Consider the following 21,985-nt stretch of genomic DNA (forward strand, 5'->3'; position numbering starts at 1 on the left):
CTTCTTCACATCTAGGAATTCCTTCAGATGGTTTGGAGAAAAAAAAGTGTATTTGACTCCCAAATACCTAACCAAGCATTTGCAGGGGTATGCTAGAAGAAACGTTGCTCCCAAATTAATAGTATCTTGACGCATAGAAAGAAATTCTTTCCTCCGTTCTTGCAGGCCTATTACTTTTAATTAATTAAATTTGTTATACTTATTATTTTAACTACATTTATTATTTCAGGAATTTAAAAATCTTCACTTTGGCTTTTTCAATAAAACTATTCTGAATGATTACAATACTTGAACAACTTTAATAACAGTACTTACAGATCATAAAAATCAACAGTTTTTAAAATAATCTTTGCATTTCTGCTTAGTTATATCAAATTGAAGCAGGGCTTGAATTAATTTTGACTTGGTTTTCCTCAAATTATAGTCACTATAATCAAATACACAGATTTCAAAGTCATATTAATAACAAAACCTCTAATAAAGTATGAATATAGCATGTGTGGTCAAAATGACCCCATTGGGACTGAGTGGTTGCAAAAATTTCTGGGCCTCTCAGGGTTAATTGCTTTGAGTATTTCCCCCATGGTGTTTAATTAGAGGAAGGAGTGGTGTTGTGGTTTAGAGCTTGTATCCAAAAGGACTGATAAAACTGGACCCGACATGGTCCGTGTTTCAAAGAAACACTCCTTCCTCAGGGGTCCTAGGGTATGTCAATACAAGAGAACCTGATGGATAACAACTGGATAAAAACTGGAAGCACACTCTAGGACCCCTGAGGAAGGAGTGTTTCTTTGAAACACGGACCATGTCAGGTCTGGTCTTATCAGCCCTTTTGGATACAAACTGTTTATGATCTTATTTTTATGATTGTTAAAGACTTTGCGTCCTGTACACTATAACATTAGCATTCGCATTCCCGTCACCTGCAACTGAAAGCTAATCACCATCAATCAATAATCACACAACTCAGTTTTATTGGAATAAATATTTGGCCGCAGCTTTATTATCTATCTGAATATTATCTTCGCTTACAATACAATCTGTGTCCAAAAAACAACAAACCCCCAATGCATATTTCACACACCCCCAGGGAGCTATTCGGTGTCGAAACTAGCTCCCGTTAAGTCTTTAAATTTATAACATTCCCCCAAACATGGCCCACGGTGACGCAAGCAATGTTTCCCCTCCCCCCAAACATGACCCACGGTGACGCAAGGCCATGCTTCCCCTCGCAGCGGTATCGCATACGAGTGTTACATTTATTTATTTATTAACTGCTTATCTCCCAGATCCAACTGGGCCAAACCCCATTTTCCGCACCACCCAAAGCTGCGACCACCTCCCCTCAACCCCATAAGCTCCACCAAATCTAGCCAAGTCGACATATAACATGTACACCCCCCCACCCCACCCCACAACACTAACACAAAACTTAACACAAGTACAAATGGGAGGGAGGGAGGGATAATCTTTTCCTGAAGAGACTACTCTACTGTTCCCCTTTCCTCACAGAGTTCACTCCAGCCTGCCACAACATCCAACCAATCATGTGACTGCTCCACCCTATCACCTTAGAAACCTCCCTAATCATTTTTCTTTCTTACAAGCTCTGTCTATTAACCCTTTCTTACTTCCTCTTATAAAATTGTCAATCCTTATTCTACAGACCCTTGATAACACCTCATATATTCCCCTTATCCTCTGTCCCCCTCCCATTTTACCCACATCATCATTCAATAAATATTACCAGCCAGTGACATCAGCTCAGCTAATGTTATATCACACCAGATGAATCTGGTGTTCTTCTTTACTGCAGTTTTTGCTTTTTGTTCTTCGACTCGATATTTCACTGCAGTTTTGTCAGATTTTCTGTTTGTTGTATTGGTTAGAGCAACAGCCTCAGCACCCTGAGGTTGTGGGTTCAAATCCCACACTGCTCCTTGTGACCCTGGGTAAGTCACTCAATCTTCCATTGCCCCAGGTAGGTTAGATAGATTGTGAGCCCACTGGGACAGATAAGGAAAATGCTTGAGTACCTGATTGTAAACTGTTTAAATAACTTTGATAGGCAGTATATAAATACCTAAACAAAACAATAAAAAAGTGTGTACTGACCATGTATCCTTCCAAGAATATTTAGAGTTATCATTTAGACCAGTGGTTCCCAACCCTGTCCTGGAGGACCACCAGGCCAATCGGGTTTTCAGGATAGCCCTAATGAATATGCATGGAACAGATTTGCATGCCTGTCACTTCCATTATATGTAAATCTCTCTCATGCATATTCATTAGGGCTAGCCTGAAAACCCAATTGGCCTGGTGGTCCTCCAGGACAGGGTTGGGAACCACTGATTTAGACAACATTCAGGTCTATTTGCTGTTACAATGTCTACTGGCAAAATTGTAAACAGGTTATGATTCCTTTTGTTTTGTTTTTTTGTCATATTATTAAAAACACTTTTATATACAACAAATATAAAAGGTTGTGACAGTGCAGTCTGCTCAGCAATATCTCAACAATAGGCCTCAGACTTGCTGTTGAAAGAATCTAGGGGTGATGCCCAGCCTTGGCCTCTCTATTGAAACTATCAACAACAGTACCAATCAGTCTTTCATTATACTCATGTTTTTTGTTTGATGCCTGACTATGGGGAACTGGACCACAAACATCAACTCATTTCACGTGTCAACAAGCAGCTTTCAGGTGGCAAAAATTGGTCATACCAATCGCGGTTGTATTTGAACTCACTATCTGGGCATGAATGACTGAAAATAAAGCTGTGCCAGCCCCTAGAATCATCCAGTCCATTAAGTACAGAAAACACTTATTGAAAATCTAAGGTATCTTATTATCTAATTAGCAAGTTACATCCATTTGACAGAAAAATACAGTAAAGAGTCCATTTTCCAAGCTGAGCACATCTTTTTAGACTCTTTGGGTTCTTTTAACAGCAGTCTATGTACCAAGTTTCAAAGTGGAAGTTCAATCATGCTTTGTCTTTGAAAATTGCCCCAGGGAAAATATACCTGATTTGCACCAGTTTTTTCTAGCAGGATTTTTCTTTTGAAAATAATGCTTGCAGATTAGATTTGAAAATGATTTCTCTGTGCATTGTTTCTTTATTTGATATTAACATGATTCAGAAAACATTTACTTTTCACCCAGCTAAAAGCACGTTTGGTTAATATCCATTCCAACTTTCAAATGAGTAAAAGCTATGCAGACAAGTATATTAACCATGTAATAAGTTTATAAATATACCTACTTCACAGCATGTTTACTTATAGCTTTTTACTTATTCATTGGTCTTCAAAAGTGCCAGTATTAGCCAATTGATTTGAATGGCCAAATACTATGTGGCACTAGCCTCCTCATCAGACTGTTGTGTTTTATATAAAGTGCTTTAGTGCTTTAGTGCATTAGCGCTTCAATACTTCAGTAAATAAATAATCTTTCAACTTATCTTTTTTTCTTTTTCTGAGTTTTCCCTTTGTCAGTAATTATTGGGAAAGGACATGTCATTCCGACAGGTTTCGCCCGAAGGCTGTATCAAGAAAAAAGTCCCCTGCAATAAAATACATTCATTAATCTCAGTATAAAATATCAATTTAGTAAAAAAGCCTTTCTGCTATTACAGACCTCTCTAAAAACATCTTTAAAGAAAGGGGTCCCTCCCAACCGACATATCTTTTAGTAGTTGAATAGTTACCCCTTCTACTTTAGCTCCACACCATCCCAATCATTGGAAATTTTGTGACAAAGATGGCCGAGGCATTTTTTGCTCATCTTTTTAAACCTCCCTCCTCTCTGACATCGGAGGCAGCAGTAGGGAATCAGGAATCAGATAAGAGACATCCATTCTATTTCCTGGTTTAGACCTCCTGGGTATACCGTATTCAACCTAAAAATCCAGTTTTGTTCACAATAATTTAACTTACGTTCATAGTTACCTCCCTCCCACCCTTATTTGACATGGGGTAACTATTCAACTATCCTGAAAACCTGACTGGCCTGGGGGTCCTCCAGGACAGGGTTGGGAAACACTGTTATAAACTACTGCGGATCTTATTTATGGATGATAACACTTCCACAGATTGAAAACCAAACTAGAGTAAATATGATTACTCGGTACATTGTCTTAGCACATTTTAGCGTATCATACATATTTGATCCTAGCAATCATTGTTTGGAGGCAGTAGAAGTGGAAACAATAATAACAGCTTGACTCCCATTGCTTGGAAGCAAAAAAAGTATTCTTTAAAGTAAGCTACTAGCTATGAATTTTAAGAAAAGGTTTTCTCCTTAATGTAAATTATGCCACTATGTTTAAAACCTTTATTTTGAGATGCTGATTCCTTTCGTCAGGCTTGCTTTCTGATGCTTATGGTCTATATTTAAATAAGGTGAACAAAAGTCACATATTTCTCATTCCAAATAAACCCTCAGAAGGGTTTTGAAGGAACATAATTCTTGATATGTAGCTTAAGACAAAGGGCAAGGACAGATGTGAGCAAGCTATTGGAAGCAAGGTTACATGTTATAATAATTAATAAGTATAAATAAGGTTCTGAGTGTTGCCCAGTCCTGCTCTAGGCATTATGACATCTGTTGGGACAACTTAATAAAAGTAAAATCCTATTCTAACAAATAGACTTCCATTTAAAATAGTCAAATCTCTTGTGAGTTTAGTACACTGAAACTCTTTATGTGTTTGCCCTCAAGCTCATTTGTATCTAGCTCAAATCATCCCACCATTATTCTTCTCTGACAACACGCGTACAGGGAGCAAAAAGGTGGGCCTAGTACAAGGTGACTAGGATTCTTGCTTGTTCCAAATAAATTGCATGACTACAAACCAGTGTTACTAATATTAGATATAGTACACACTGATAGATCCAACATCAAAAAGAAGATTTTAAGGTTCAACCAACAAAAAAACATGCATATGACACAATTGAGATTTCTATGCACAATTATGTTTAAGTTATTTTTTAAGGTGAATGTTTCAATAGCTAAGTATTGACCACAAGATCGAGCTAAGTATTGCTTAATGTCTTAAGCTTTGAGTTTGGTTATTAAACTGTTTAAGAAAAAAACTAAAAACAAATTACAAAAGCATAAAGAGGCTTAAAATAATATAAAAAGGATCCGATGAGGAGCTTCCACATAAAGCTTAGAGCAATGAACGAGTTTGAGCTCTGAGTGGTAGCCTGAAGTTCCAGTAAGACTATACAGTTAATAGGTGTTTATAAACTTCGATAGTTAAGATCACTGTCGAGTTTAAAGAAAAGTATGACACAATTGAGAACATTGTTTTACTAGCAAAAGACAATACCCCCGCCCCCCCCCCCTCCCCCACTACAGCCCCAGCAACATTGGAGCAATAAAGAATATAATTTACCTAAATCCCATTTTAATAACCACAAAGACAATAATTGTAACGTATATATTAAATTTTGAAATCTATTTAAAAAACTTATCTTTTTGGACTGGTATACTCTTAATTGCTTTTTTCGATCAGGGGATATTTAGGACTCCTTTTACTAAGGTGCATTAGCGTTTTTAGCATGCGCTGAGGATTAGCGCGTGCAAACCCCGTGCTAAACGAAAAATACTAATTCAAGCTCTATGGAGGTGTTAGCGTCTAGCATGTGCGGCATTGTAGCGCATGCTAAGTGCGTGCTAAAACCGCTAGCACATCTTAGTAAAAGGAGTCCTTAGTATCATACTAGTACGAACGGTGGGGGAGAAATTTGCAGATTTGCAGTTGCTGCTTTTATAATTGTATTTTAAGTTTTATAATATTTTTCTATTTTAATTAGAATTTACACTGTAATTTATTTATTTATTTGTATATTTACTTTCCTGTTGATTATGGAGTTATTTTATTTTTTGTTTAGTACTACAGCATGTAGTGAAGCGCTTGGCGAGGAAGAAGAGGAGTAAGTGGGCGGTGGGAGAGTGACCCTATGCAGATGTGTGAGTCATCTGATTCCTGGGATTCTTCTTGCTCCTTTTCTTCTTCTTCAGAGGTGTTTGTGGATGGGGTGGTGGCCCCTCCTATGTCAGGAAGGGTGGAGGGGACTGCTTCACGTTGTTCACGGCAAGGATTCGCGTTGTGTGAGTGTGAGTTTGTGCCTTTGGACTCTGTTAGTTCAGAAAATGTGGTAGAAAATTTAAAAGGGCATTATGTGGATGTATTTTCTTTGTTGGAATGGGATCAGGATAGGTCAGAACAGAAGAAAGGGGAGGATAGGAGGCAATTTTTAACCTTTTCCCATTTCCTATTGTATTTTCCTTCTATATATTCTTTCTATAAAAATTGTGGTTCTCCCCCCACCACTTTTCCATTGTTCATGCATGTCTAATAATTAGTTTAATGTATGTCTAATAAGTTGAAATGTGTATCTTCCAGCTATTTTTAAATATTTTGTACAATGCTTTGTACTTTTGGATAAGCATTTAATCAAAAACTTAAATAAAGATAAAGATAAAGAAGACAGAAAGGCCGTGTGTCATGGATTATTTTTAACTGGCTGTTGGGCTTTAATATTTATTTGAGTGTTTTGGATGGTGTGAAACCTGATTTATATCCTGGTCTGTTGCGTTATGAGGACTTAATTTTTGGGCCTATAGAACTTATGGTGGTTGGGTGTGGCTCATGTATGATGAGCATTTTCTGCAAAGTTTGATATGGACCTTTGCCTATCTGATATGACTTCTGTAGGTATGTCATTTTTTTCGGGGAGCTATCCCCTCCAGGGTCTCTGTAACGGTTGGGGACAATTTTCAGGGGGTACCCGGGTTCAACCTGGTGGAAAATTTGGATTTTCCTCTTCCAATGGAGGTGGGTTTAGAGTCCTGAGTGGACAGCAGAGTGGTTCATTTGGGGGCTACCTGTTTCCAGTTTAATGCTGGGCACTGTGATTGGCAGAGATGTTGATTCCGGCATAGATGTAATAAGTGCCAGGGTTCCCAATCTGCCATCCGTTGTGCAGGGATGTGGGGTCGAGGGCAGCCCTTCAACTCCACTTGGCCCGGGCCTCGGGTATGGTTGGTCAAGGCTCCCTCTTCTGGTAATTTGATGTCTTTACAGTTTTTGTTGCAATATTATCCTAATAGGGGAAATGCCAATTAATTGGGGAGTGGCTTTGCTGAAGGCTTTGTTATTCCTTTTGATCAGGGGTCCCCAAAGTCCCTCCTTGAGGGCCAAATCCAGTTGGGTTTTCAGGATTTCCCCAATGAATATGCATTGAAAGCAATGCATGCTCATAGATCTCATGCATATTCATTGGGGAAATCCTGAAAACCCGACTGGATTCGGCCCTCAAGGAGGGTCATGTGCTAGTTCATCATTGTCAGAATGCTTCTTCTATTTTTACACATCCTGATATTGTTCAGGAAAAGCTGGGAAAAGAGATTCAGTTGGATAGGATCACCGATCCTTTCTCTTCTCCTCCATTCACTAATTTGGTTCTATCTCCATTGGGGGTAGTGCCTAAGAAGGAGTTGGGGAAGTTGCGATTGATCCATAATTTATCTTATCCTCTTGGAGTGGGGGTGAATGCTTTTTATTGACCTTCATTTCTGTTTGGTCCGTTATGCATCTTTTGACTGGGCTGTGGACATGTTGCGTGACTTGGGTAGGGGTGCGCTGATGGCTAAGACAGATATTGAGTCTGCCTTTTGCCTGCTGCCTGTGCATCTGAAATCTTTTCATTTGTTGGGTTTTACATTTAAGTTTTATTTTGTTAAATGCATGCTGATGGGATGCTCAGTGTCCTGTGCGTATTTTTAGGCATTTTCCACCATTTTACATTTAGGCAAAGGACTGGCCCCTCCTTCACCTAAAAGGTCTTGTTTTGGGCGTTTGAGACTTAGGCAGTTTTTGAGTTGATAATGTGTTGTAAGTGTAGACGTAGTGGTGGTATGGCCGTTTAAACTGCTGAACGTAGAGGTAGGTCATTCTAAAAAAAACCAACAACCTAAGAATGGACATTTTCCCTGCTTCTACTTTCAGCGTTTAGGGCCTAGGCCAAAAGGGGACTTAGACTTTTTTTATTAGGCCCCTCCATGTGTGTGAGAGCTTTGGAAGGGGGTGGTTTTAACACATGATTTATTGACTGTTGATTGTCCTGGCTTGTTCAGGCTGGATGGTGTCCATTTATACGATATTGGTTGGGATATCTTTTTATCTACGGTTCAAGATTTGTTGGAATCCCTTTTTGGTTTTTCTGTTGGCCGCATCTGATGTATATTTTTTTTTGGGGGGGAGCAGTGACAAGCATTAGCTGTCTCTGCTGTGGCAGAATGGAGGATATTTTTAATTAAATAAAATCTTCCAGGGCCAAGTAGTTTTGTGAAGTTGTCGAAGTATTGGTTAATGGAATTGTTGGTGATTACTTGCATGTGATACTACAAGTAGGGGTGAGACTGGGCAACACCGCAGGTCTCTTTGGGAGGATGGGAAGTGAATAATGTGGATGTTTACATGAATACAAGTTGGGATTTTGGAATCATCTAGGTCAGCACCGACAGTCAAGATTGTATTAAGTGGCTGGCCCGGAAGATGGATTTGGATGATATTTGGTCATTATTATTATTGTAATATGGTTATAAAAGGAAATTGTTAATAAAGCTGCGGCCAAATAATTTTTTCCCCAAAAAAGACTGGTGTTTTATATTTATTTTGGATGTGATTAAGTGATATAACAGAAGCTGAAGAAGTGCGAGTGCCATTGTTATGAAAGATTGGGTGTTTTTAGCTTTTGAAGTACCATCTTCTGAATAGACTTTATAGATATGATATTCCCCATTCGCTAACCTCCTTATGTCATTTTAATTGAATCATTTTCTTATAAATAGTTAAACCAATGATATTGGATTCAATAAAATATTCTAGGTCTCTGAAGAATGCTTATTTTACTTGATATTAAAGTTCATATCATAAGAATATATGAATAGCCTTACTGGATCAGACCAATACATAGAGTATGACGGCAGAAAAGAGCCGACGATCCAACAAGTCTGCCCACTCAAAGAACCCTCCCCTTAAAAGAACCCTCCCCTAAGCATTTCCCCGGAGTAAACCCATATGTTTATCCCATCGTCTCTTGAAGCCGAGCACGTTGCTAGCTTCGACTACCTGACATGGAAGACCATTCTAACGATCAACCACCCTTTCGGTGAAGTACTTCCTGATGTCACCATGAAGTCTCCTACCCTTGAGTTTGAGCGGATGCCCTCTTGTTGCCGTGGAACCTGTAAGGAAAAAGATATGTTCCTCCACCTCAGCACGGCCTGTAAGATATTTGAACATCTCTATCATGTATCCCATCTCTCTGCAGTCCTCGAGAGAATATAACTGCAGTCTGCTTAGATGTTCTTCATATGGGAGATCCTTGAGTCCTGAGACTATCTTAGTGGCCATTCGCTGAACCAATTCCATTCTCTTCACATCCTTTTGATAATGTGGCTTCCAAAACTGAAAACAGTATTCCAGAGGAGGTCTCATCATGGACCTGTACAACGGCATTATAACTTCAGGCTTTCGGCTGACAAAACTTCTTCGGATGCAACCCAGTATTTGTCTACCCTTGGTTGAAGCTTTCTCCACTTGATTGGTAGTCTTCATATCTTCACTAATGATTACACCCAGGTCCTGTTCTGTGACAGTTCTTGTTAAGGTTTCACCATTCAGGGTGTATGTTTTGCAGGAGTTCAATTGACTACAGACCTTGCTGTGACTCTCTGCCCGCTTCATTCTTCCTTTTGAAAAAGAAAGCTTTGAAACACGGCCTGTGTCAAGGAGGAAAGAAATAGTTCTGTTTTACCCGGCGATGGTGATCGTGATTGTGATTGTGTGAGAACCCATGTGATACACTTTCTGGATCTGCCTTGCATTTGACCTTTCTGGATTATTTTTTCTGGTTTTTCCTTGGTTTTTTCAATGTGGGATTCTACTCACTTTTGAGGACATTTGGATTTATTCATGATTTTGCACTTTCTGCGTGTTTTACACATTGAACTTTGAACTTTGATTCCTGAGCTTTGAGCTTTAAAACTTCAGATTTTGAATTTTGACCTCTCCGTGGACGCTCATTATCACGGACTTTTTTGAGTGTGTCTCAGCTGTTTCATGCATTTTTCTTTAGTCTTTTCCTTAGTTATCTCTTTTTCATGATTTTTTAAATTATTACTGTTACGATTGCCACTGCTATTTGGGTGCATGTTTGTTTGCCTGGTATGTTTATATGTTTATATATTTATACTAAATGCTTTTATATACATTGTTGCTGTTGTTAAATTATAATTATTAATAAAGTTTGTGATACATTTAAGTATGACTATTTGCTGCTTTAGTTGATTGAATGATTCAAGGCTTGCCTTTCTTTAACGTTTTGTTTGATCTGATTTATTGATAGGGGTTTATGCATTTGTTGGAACTCAGTTGCCAAGTATTTGACCATTTTTCCAGTAAAAGTAGGTCCTGCCTTATAGTGTCAGGCACGGTTGCGTTGTCCACTACGTTGCATAGCTTAGCGTCATCAGCAAATAATGTAATCTTACCTCAAAGTCCTTGGGGCAGGTCTCGTACAAAGATATTAAATAGTATCGGACCCAAGACCAATCCCTGAGGCACTCCACTGGTCACTTCTGACATTTCTGAGGAAGTACCATTTACCACCACCCTCTGAAGTCTACCACTGAGCCAGTCTTTAACCCATGCAGTCAATGTTTCTCCTAGTCCCATTGTTCAATAACCTACGGTGTGGGACACTATCAAAGGCTTTACTGAAGTCTAAATACACTATATCCAGGTACTCTCCCCTATCTAGTTGTTTCATTACCCAGTCAAAGAGGCTTATCATATTGGATTGACAAGACCTTCCCTTCGTAAATCCATGCTGGTGGGGATCCCTCAGCCTCTCGTCATCCATATCCAATCTGTTTTTAATCGTCTCCATAAGTTTACACACTATTGATGCGAGACTCACAGTCTGTAATTTTCAGCCTGACCTGCATCCTTTTTTGTGGAGCGGAATGACGTTAGCAATTTTTCAGTCCAAGGGGACTTTTCCCTTGTTTAGGGACAGATTGAAAAGCGCAGCTAAGGGCTTTGCCAGGACATCTCTCAATTCCCAAAGTACCCTGGGGTGTAGATTATCCGGTCCCATGGCTTTGTTCACTTTTAGCCTCGATAGCTCATGGTAGACGATGTGTGAGGTAAATTAAAAGTCCCAGAACGGATCCTCCGAGCACTCCCTTGTCTGCATCTTCAGTCTGGATCCCAATGCCTCACAGGTAAAGACTGAGCAGAAATAGCCATTGAGTAGTTCGGCTTTATCTGAGTCCGAGTCTACATAGTTCCTGAGGCGCACAATCCCATCTGTGTTCTTTTTTCTGTCGCTAACATACCTGAAAAATGATTTATCCCCTTTTTTTAACATGCCTAGCTATATTTTCTTCCATCCGGAGTTTGGCTTCCCTGACTGCTGTTTTAACAGTTCTAGATTTCACCAGATAGGCTTCTTTAGTTTCCGGTTGTTGTGATTGTTTGTAGGATACAAATGCTCTTTTCTTCTGCTTTACTAGTTCCGAGATCTCTGCGGAGAACCACTGGGGTCTATTATTTCTTGTTCTTTTACTCACGGTTTGTATCTAGAGGTTGGTTGCCTCCTGCAGGGTAGATTTCAGAGCCGACCACAGTACCTCCACATCGTCCGTCGTGTCCTGGTTTTGCAGCATCTCATAGACAAAATCTCCCATGCTCTGGAAGTTAACTCCCTTAAATCTAAGGACCTTTGCCGATGTATTTGTCCTTGTGACTCCCTTCCTGAGGTCCATCTAGCCCAGTATCCCATCTTCATGGTGACTAATCCAGGTCACAAGTACCTAGCAAAAATCCAAATAGTTGCAACACTCCATTCTACTGATCCAGGGCAAACTGTGTCTTTCCCATGTCTGTCTCAATAGCAGACTATGGACTTTTCTTTCATGAACTTGTCCAAACCTTTTTTTTAAACCAGCTACATTTACCGCTCTTACCACTCTATCCTTTGTCAATGCATTCCAAAGCATAACTATTCTCTGAGTTAAAAAAAAATCATCCTATTGGTTTTAAAAGTATTTCCTGGTAACTTCATTTAGTGCCCTCTAGTCTTTGTAATTTGCGATGGAGTAAAAATTGATCCACTTGTATCAAAATTGACTAGTTAATGGGGTAATTCTAAGTATAGACTTAGGGCCGGATTCTGTAACTGGTGACCATGTCAGTGGCCACCTTAAAAGAGGCCACTGATCACCTGTCAATCACTGATCACCTGTCAATCTAGGGTGCCAGGGGTGTCCCTGCCATTCAGCTGATAGGGGAGGGGAAGAATTCCCCTGCCACGATCAGCTGAGCAGCTGCGGCAGAGAACCCCGAAATCCACCGTAAGTCAGCCAGCAGAAGGGATGCCCACTCCCTCCCGCCGTAACCCCTGACCCCCCTCCCCAAACACACACACTGTCCGTGGAGACAGAGAGGGGAATTTGCAAGGGCATATTCACCATTTTTCCTGCAGTTCTAACTGCTTTCCTGTCACACCTACCCTAATTTAGGGCATGTAGGGGGTCACAATGGTTAACAATGGGGTCAAGTGTGAAGGGGTCAACAATGGTTAAGTGCAAAGTTGTATAGTTACATGCTAACAGTGAAATTGATGATGTCAAGGACCATGGAAGTCCTCCTCTTTTACAGAGATGAGCCAGTGCCAGAGAAACAGAATGGCAGTATCTAACCCAGACTTTGACAAAATGTGGGGCTGAAGGTATCAAGAAAAGGATTCAACAGTCAAGGAGGGGAATGTGCTTTTACGGGAACTCCTGATGAAGGAAGTGCACCAGGACTTCTACAGTTTGTGCCCAGGTAGGGCAGAATTGTGCTTCAGCTGATAAATAGTTGGAACTATGTGATGTAAAAGGCTAGACACCCTACCTTGAAATTATCTAGATAAAATATTGACAGGGATTCATGTATGTAATTGCATTAAACTGTAAGTTGTACCCATGTATATAATTGTATAATACTATAAACTAGGCTTAACATATGTAAGTAGTACAATGCTACAGCCATATATCCATCACTCTTCAGGTTGAGTGTGATATGTGTGGGATTTAAGGAAAATGTCAAAGTGCTGCCTGCCCAGTTTGTGGCCGCACACTAATTAGGGTAGTGTTAGTTTAAAGACTTGGCACTCTTTATCTTTCTTCAAGTCATGATTCTATCCTAGAAATCTGTTTTGACCTCACACAGGCAGCTTTATTTCTCTTTGCCTCAGGTGCCTATTGATACTATAAACTCTCCTGGATAGGAATTCAATTTATGAGTGGTGTGGGCATTGTCGGTGTTCCATTAAAGAACAAAAACATTGTTGTCTTGGTCATAAAAACACAGTGTGCCATTCTTTGAAACTGTACTCAACACATATTCCACTATCCAACTTTTTATAAAATAAGGACCTGGTGAAATGTGTTGGCTACTTCCAATATGACAGTGCCTAACAGGAATCTAATCAAGTTACTATCATTTGGCATTTTCTGATAACATAGTTTTAATTGATTATGTTTTATTTCAAGGACTGTATATTAGGAAGTGCCTACTTTCCATTCTAAATGTTATACTGTGTTAATGATACCCCAAATCTGTTCAATATGACCATCATGACATTAACTTTTAAAGGCATCATAGAATTTTAGTGCAGAATCAATTTAACTGTATCATTCAAGATCTTTAATGACACCTAAATTAGGGTAAAATATTGTAAAGTAAACTTTATAGGATTTCATTAAATGTTCTTAGTACAAATTAGACTTTTTACTCTAATGGAATGTCAAAGATGTGTTGTCTGGTAGAATATTCAATACATTTATTTTAGACATAATTTTGTGATCATCCCTAGAAAATTGCTTTCAGTAACAAGCCTGTGAAGATAGAGATTCATGTATCTAGGTCAGGAGACAGGGAATTCTCATACTATTTTACAAGATGCTCCACAAAACATAGATTATAAAATAGAGTCAGGACTGAATGTAAAAGACCTTTCACTTACAAAAGGAACAGTAATCATGGAAAGCTGCATGTGAGAATAAGAAGCATAGATATCATGTCACATAGATCCATGAACACATTTCCAAAATTGCTGATGCCAAACCCCCTCCCCCTGATCATAGTACCCCAACAGATGACTTCATAGCAGCCCCACCTTTATAACATCTCTTCATGGCATTCTTCATAATTGCAGGCCCTCTATGGCATCTCTCCTGATTGCTCCCCTCAAGCCACCTTCCATGTGTAAGCAAGCGCCTACCATGTGGTGTCTTTCCTCTGAGACCTATACCCCCTATGAAACAAGGGCACCTAACTCCTAGGCTTCACTGAATATGATTATCAGTCATCCACTAGGCACCATTTATAGAATTCTGCATAGCAGCACCTAAGTGCGCCTGGTGATTTTCCTCCGTTGGGTCCTTTTTCCATCTCCGGAAGGATACTTTTTTGTCATTTATTGCCCTCTTTACTTCAGTTGACATCCAAACCGGGTCCTTTGATCGCTTGTTCTTGCAGCCTTTCCTGAAACTGGGGACGTACATTCTTTGTGCTTCCTGCAGGGTGTCCCTGAATAGGGTCCAGGCGCTTCCCACAGTCTCCATCCTAAAGATGTTTCTGAGCTTCCTCCCCACCATTTCCCTCATAGCAACATAGTTCCCTTTCTTGAAGTTGAGCGCAGTTGTTGCGGTCCTCCTTACTATGGGTGTCCCCCTTTCTAATGTGAATCTGATCGCGTTGTGATCACTGTTGCCTAGTGGTCCTCCCACTTCTACCCCTCTTGCAGGCCCCCCTAATCCGTTTAGGATGAGGTCAAGAGTAGCACCCCCTCGCATCGGTTCTTTGACTAGTTGCTCCATGAAGCAGTCCCTAACAGCTTCTACAAATCCTGTTTCCCTAGTGCTGTTTCCCTAGTGCAGTTGGAGTGACCCATACTCCAGTCTATTCCCGGGTAGTTGAAGTCCCCCATCACTGTTACACTTCCAGTCCTGCATTCCTGTCTCAGTTCTGCTTCCAAGTCGTGTCCGACTCCTTCTGGCGTACCAGGTGGGCGATAGTACAGCCCCAGTTTTATGCCTGCACCCTTGTTTCCCGGCAATTTGACCCATAGCGATTCCAGCCTCTCTGCCTTCGTTGCCATATCCATCCCGACCGAGTGGATAGAGTCCTTTATATATAGTGCTATGCCTCCCCCCTTCTTGTGGGTCCTGTCCCTCCTGTAGAGCTTGTACCCCAGCAGCGCCACATCCCATTGATTTTCCTCTGTCCACCAGGTTTCTGCAATTCCAATTATATCTAGGTCCTCCCCCTTGGCCACGACTTCTAGTTCACCCATCTTGGCCATGAGGCTTCTTGCATTTGCGTATAAGCACCGCAAGTCCCGTAGGTCCCGTCGTTTTCCCTCCACCTCTGCATTTATCTGGGCCGCCTGCCCTTGGATTTCGGGCAGTTCTCCCGTTCCCTGTGCTTCTGCTTTGCCCTCAGCCTTTACCCTCTTAGCTTTCAGCTTCCCCACATTCCCGCCACCCCACTTCCCCTCTTTTCCTCTGGGTTTTCTAGCCCTACCAGCCCCCTCCTGGGCTATCATCCCTTGAGCCTCTGTTTGATCCCCCTCGCCTTGTGGTACCTCTATATTGCCCTCAGCTTTCGCCCTCGTGCCACCCAGTCCCCCTGTGACTCCATGCCCCTTAGTCTTCTCCCAGCAAGCTCCCTTTACCTGATGTTTCCCTCGCTGTTTGATCATAAGATCCTCCGGTCCCTCTGCTTCCTCCTTGCAGTCAGCCCGTTCAGCATCTGTTCTGGATACTGTTGTCCGAAGCATCAACATCAGATCAGCTGTCGGCTTTCCCCCTCTTCTCATTTTAAAGCCCTCTCGATCTCCTTCCTCACATTGACTGCCAGTAGTCTAGTTCCCGCTGTGCTCAGGTGCAGGCCGTCCCTCCGGTAGAGCTTGCTCTTTCCCCAGAAGGACATTCAAGTAGATGATTCTCACAAGAAAAAATATTTTGGACGTATTTTTGAGAAAGGACTTTGGACGTTTGAATTTGAGCAACTAGCAACTTAGGCCCAAAATGGACTTAGATGTTTTTTTTTATTACTCCACGTATGTTTAAACTGTAATCTGTTCTGAGCTCTTTGGTGAAAATGGGATAGAAAATAAATTAATAAATAAAAAATGATGGACTGGGGGTGGGGAGGGATGAAAGAGAGAAATGATGGATCTGGGAGTATGCTTTTAAATATTATATAATAAATAATAACCTTGTGTGTGTAAAAAACTAAGTTTTGATTTCATTATTAAGTTTCCATTAAATTACAATATAATAAATATATAAACTTAAAAATATAAGTATAAAGTGCATGTATGTAAAAAAATTGATTCATTTGATGAGTGTGAACTATATCATTGTGTGTGAATGGAACTAAAGATATATTCCTAAAACATGCATTTACTTAAATCCTTTTAAAGATTATAAATAAATAAATAAATTATGTGCAATATAACTAATCTTTGTTGTAAAGGCAACACTTAGCTTGTTGTGTGGTGGAACCTGCCACCATCAACGCTGATATGATAGAAAAACTCCCGACGCCTTTAACTTATGTGGGCATTTCAACCCGATAATTAAAAAGTAAATGCAATAGAATGGCTGAGTGAGTGACGTGTATAAAGATAAGACTAAAGAACTCCCATAGAGGGCCTAAATATACATTGAAGATCATAGTACGTATTTAGAAAACCAAGAGAAACACTAAGGGCAAACGCCACAAAAAAATCACACATACTTACCAAAAGAAAAAGAGACGTGAACTGGAATGAGCATACGCTACATTGGCCTGAACAAGCATTATCAGCACGAAAATACTTAAATGTATCCGAACGCACATACCAAACTGAACTGGCTTAATGCCTAAATCATTTAAGATGAAGTCTTCCATGTACTCTTGTGCTGAGAACAGCTTTTAAATGGATTTAAGTAAATGCATGTTTTAGGAATATATCTTTAGTTCCATTCACACACAATGATATAGTTCACACTCAAATTAATCAATTTTTTTACATACATGCACTTTATACTTATATTTTTAAATTTATATATTTATTATATTGTAATTTAATGGAAACTTAATAATGAAATCACAACTTAGTTTTTTACACACACAAGGTTATTATTTATTATTTAATATTTAAAAGCATACGAGATTAGTGTTTATAATAACATTAGCATTCGCATTCCCGTCACCTGCAACTGAAAGCTAATCACCATCAATCAATAATCACACAACTCAGTTTTATTGGAATAAATATTTGGCCGCAGCTTTATTATCTATCTGAATATTATCTTCACTTACAATACAATCTGTGTCCAAAAACCAACAAATCCCCAATGCATATTTCACACATCCCCAGGGAGCTATTCGGTGTCGAAACTAGCTCCCGTTAAGTCTTTAAATTTATAACATTCCCCCAAACATGGCCCACGGTGACGCAAGCCATGCTTCCCCTCCCCCCAAACATGATCCACGGTGACGCAAGGCCATGCTTCCCCTCGCAGCGGTATCGCATACGAGTGTTACATTTATTTATTTATTAACTGCTCATCTCCCAGATCCAACTGGGCCAAACCCCATTTTCCGCCCCACCCAAAGCTGCGACTACCTCCCCCAACCCCATAAGCTCCACCAAATCCACCCAAGTCAACATATAACATGTACACCCCCCACCCCACCCCACAACACTAACACAAAACATAACACCAGCACAAATGGGAGGGAGAGAGTGCTACTCTTTTCCTGAAGAGACTAATCTACTGTTCCCCTTTCCTCACAGAGTTCACTCCAGCCTGCCACAACATCCAACCAATCACGTGACTGCTCCACCCCATCACCTTAGAAACCTCCCTAATCATTTTTCTTTCTTACAAGCTCTGTCTATTAACCCTTTCTTACTTCCTACTATAAAATTGTCAATCCTTATTCTCCAGACCCTTGATAATACCTCATATATTCCCCTTACTCTCTGTCCCCCCTCCCCCCATCATTCAATAAATATTACCAGCCGGTGACATCAGCTCAGCTAATGTTATATCACACCAGATGAATCTAGTGTTCTTCTTAATAGCAAATTCAATAAATTAAGCAACTATAATCATTAAATGTAATTAAAATAAAATAAATGAATTAAATATATTTTATAGGTAGGAGGTGGTAAATGATTATAACAATATACAAGACAGGAACTTGGAATGGTTTACATCATAAGAGGTTCCAAAGATTGAGGTCTGTATAATTTATGATACGTCCACTACAGTTCTCTTTAAATATTTCAACACTCAATTAGGATTACTATTTAATTCTAATCATATTCTCATATTTGGAACATTTGTAATAATATTTCATTTAAACTTTTCATATTAGATGCTATAGTGGCTTTTATTTTGATTTTGGATGGTGTTAGTTCTGACAAATTGATGATTTCATATATTCAACAGATTATCTTCCCTCTATCTAATATGTTTACATTTATAGGGTTGGTATATGTTTAAGGCCTTTCTATATAATAACTCTTTGGGTTTCTGCCAGATATTTGTGGTCTGGATTGGCCACTGTTGGAAATAGGTACTGGGCTAGATGGGCTATTGGTATGACCCAGTATGGCTAGTCTTATGCATATTCTTACTGTATGTATTATTGTTCTAGCTAAGTTTGTTATATAACCTATTTTTACGTAGCAACAATAATACGAGATTCCAAAGTTTTAAGAGAAAAGCATTGCTTTAATTACCAATTCAGTATTAATTTTGCTCCTAGATTATGACTGTGCTGAAATATTTTATTTGTTCCCATTAATTTTCTGCATATATTTGTAATCAGGAATACAGCAGAAACAACATTCAGCATACCCTTTAGGGAGTGAACTAAAGACAGAATCATAAACATGGTTGTCAATCCACTTCTATGAAAAATAAGTTTTAAAAAGTTAAAAAATGCTACCCATACAATCACGAATCCAATTCAAATTCTACTGCCTGATATTCAAAGCATTACACGGCTCTTCCCCCTCCTATCTAAACAACTGCTTAAACCAAATCTCCACCTCAAGACACAGAAGAACCTCGAACCCTTTCGCCTTCCCCCCACTCAAAGGCACACAACGCAAGAAAATGTTTGACAACCTTCTGGCAACACAAGCAGCAAAAATCAACCATTCCATCTCCAATCTTATGACAATATCAGACAACTTCAAAACATTCAGAAAAGAAATCAAAACCCTGCTTTTCAAAAAATTCATCCAAATATCTTAACCCCTCCTCTTTTACCTCCAGAAGATTCACCTACCTTCAGATAACCTTCCCCCAAATTACCCACCTTAACACCTTCCAATTAAACAAATACCATAAATAGATTGTAACCTACCCTCTCTAACTGCATTCCATATGTATTTTTCATACAGTTCTTCACTGTCAGTTTAATTTCCATCCTATAAATTCACATAGAATTTTTCTTTTTTCAACCATCTTTATTTTCTCTTCATTATTAATTTCCAGGTACTTTAGTTAGATTGTGAGCCTTCGGGACAGTAAGGGAATTTTTTAAGTACCTTCTTACTTCTCATTTATAATCTTAATGTATATTTTCTTCAAACCGCTTAGAACCTAACGGATGTAGCGGTATATAAGAAATAAATTACATTACATTACATTACATTTATAGAGTGGTAAAATGGAGCATTTTTCCTTCTTCCATTTGTAAACTCATGCATATCTGTGCAGGGATTGGGTGTGAAAATACAAGTATGTTTATGCAGATGGACAAACAGGCAGATATTGACTGAGTTTCTCAAATAGGTGAGACGACTTACTGAGGGGAAGAACACTTCATTAGTGAGTATATTACCTGTTGGGAAATTGCATTCAAACTTGGAAAAACAAAGGTTGTCTTGGAGTTAAATAGATAATCCCAATGGCTCTATTTTAAGTTACTCTGCTTATTTAGCGAAAGCAATTTAGAGAATAGTTTAGCTTTTAAAGTCACTGATACAAAATGATTCTACTAATCTGCCTATTAGAAATGGAACTAGCACAGAAACCTTAAGCCAGTCTCTTAAGATGACCTATGTATGATAGTGGACTTGTGGCATCCATCAGGTTCTGTCTTAAACCCTTGCCCCTCCTCTCTCTTATTTTTTATTTTTCTATACCGTTCTCCCAAAGAAGCTCAGAACGGTTTACATGAATTTATTCAGGGACCCAAGCATTTTCCCCTTTCAGTCCTGGTGGGCTCACAATCTAGCTAATGTACCTGGGGCAATGGGGGGATTAAGTGACTTGCCCAAGGTCACAAGGAGCAGCATGGGTTTGAACCCACAACCCCAGGGTGCTGAGGCTGTAGCTTTAACCACTGCGCCACACACTCCCCTTTATCAGCCAAAGATGCTTTTCTACAGTCAATTCTTCCTTTAATCAATGAATCCTTACAATCTGATGTGGTATCTAAGAGTTAGAAGGCTGCTGTACTTCAAATTATTAAAAACAAAAAACAAAAAAAAACCTACGCTGGATTCTGATTTACCAACTAACTTTAGACCAGTTTCTAATCTACCATTTATATCAAAGGTCTTAGAAAAAGTAGTCTTAATGCAGCTCCAGGATTTTGTGCAAAAGCAAGAAAGACTGTCCACCTATCAGTCAGGGATTTGAAAGTTCCACAATACACTAGATCATATTGCACCCAATTTTTGGTGCCTCCGAATGTATCAATTATACATAAAGTCTTATTAATCTGCCCCACCCAAGCCCCCCATACTATCCCCTCCACACACCCCCTCCAGTGAGAAGGTGTGTACTAATTTATCATAAAATACTAAACACTAGAAGTTTAAAAAAAAATCAAAAGTCAATGGCATTACCCACTCGGGAGCTAATCCAGGCATCATAAGCTCCCCATATGGTATAATAACTTTGTAGCTGATTTCTCCGAAGAGCAGTCAATTTGGACATTTTTTGTATAAATTGCACTTTAATCAACACTACTCGGAAAGCCGGAAGATCTGCTGTCAATACCAAATGTATCTATTTCCTGTTTAGCAGATAAGGCAGCAGGTCCCACATTCAGTAGGCAACACTCTATAGTCTTAGGCGCCAAAGTGCCCAGCACTGTCTCAAGGAAATAAATCACTCATCCCAATAAGTTTCGGCTTTAGCACAATACCACCAAATGTGGTACCGAAACACTTCTATTAGACATTATAAATGACTGCTGGAAATTTTTGGATAAAGGTGCTTCTGGTTTTACTTGACTTAAGTGCTATTTTGACACCCTTGATCACTATTTCTCCTCCTTTCTTGATCAGAGATCATCTAGTGTGTTAGGGTTGGACATACACAGGGCCGCCATCAGAAATTTCTGGGCCCCTTACTGAGCAATCCTATTGGGCCCCCCACGTACCCCTTCCCCCTGACCCCCCTTCTTCCATGGGCCGAATACACACATACTTTTCTCTGTCGCCGCACTCTTTGACCAAAAGATTTGTAAGCCTGCAACCACGTCAAGGTAGACTCTTTCAGCAGGGCCCTAACCTAACCTAAACTAAACTAATCTATACCTATTTATTCTAAACTAACATATGTCTAATACTGAACTAATAACAAACTAACAAACATCTGCATAATAAATAACTAATAAATAATAGTGCTAGTAGCTATAATTCACTTTTGAATGTAAAATCTCTGTTAAGAATTTCTTTTGACCTTTGTAGGCCAGAAGTAGATCACAATTGCACAATATTTTTTGTAACAAGAATTAAATGTGTTTTTATAAATACTGTAAGCTTAATAAATATATCAGAAAAAACTACACATCTGAGCGCATATCTGAACATACCCATCTGTATG

At 39.5% G+C, this 21,985-nt stretch overlaps 1 long non-coding RNA gene across 1 annotated transcript in view; it reads right to left on the reverse strand.

Annotated features, from left to right (window-relative positions):
• Positions 1-3,311: 3,311 nt before the first annotated feature.
• LOC117357938 overlaps positions 3,312-21,985 on the reverse strand; it is a 215,929-nt gene continuing 197,255 nt past the window's right edge. Inside the window, exon 4 of the long non-coding RNA XR_004538906.1 lies at positions 3,312-3,566. This is a non-coding gene — a long non-coding RNA (uncharacterized LOC117357938). The remainder of the gene's footprint in view (positions 3,567-21,985) is intronic.

The sequence above is a fragment of the Geotrypetes seraphini genome, chromosome 3, assembly GCF_902459505.1.
Source record: "Geotrypetes seraphini chromosome 3, aGeoSer1.1, whole genome shotgun sequence".
Lineage (NCBI taxonomy): Eukaryota > Metazoa > Chordata > Amphibia > Gymnophiona > Dermophiidae > Geotrypetes > Geotrypetes seraphini.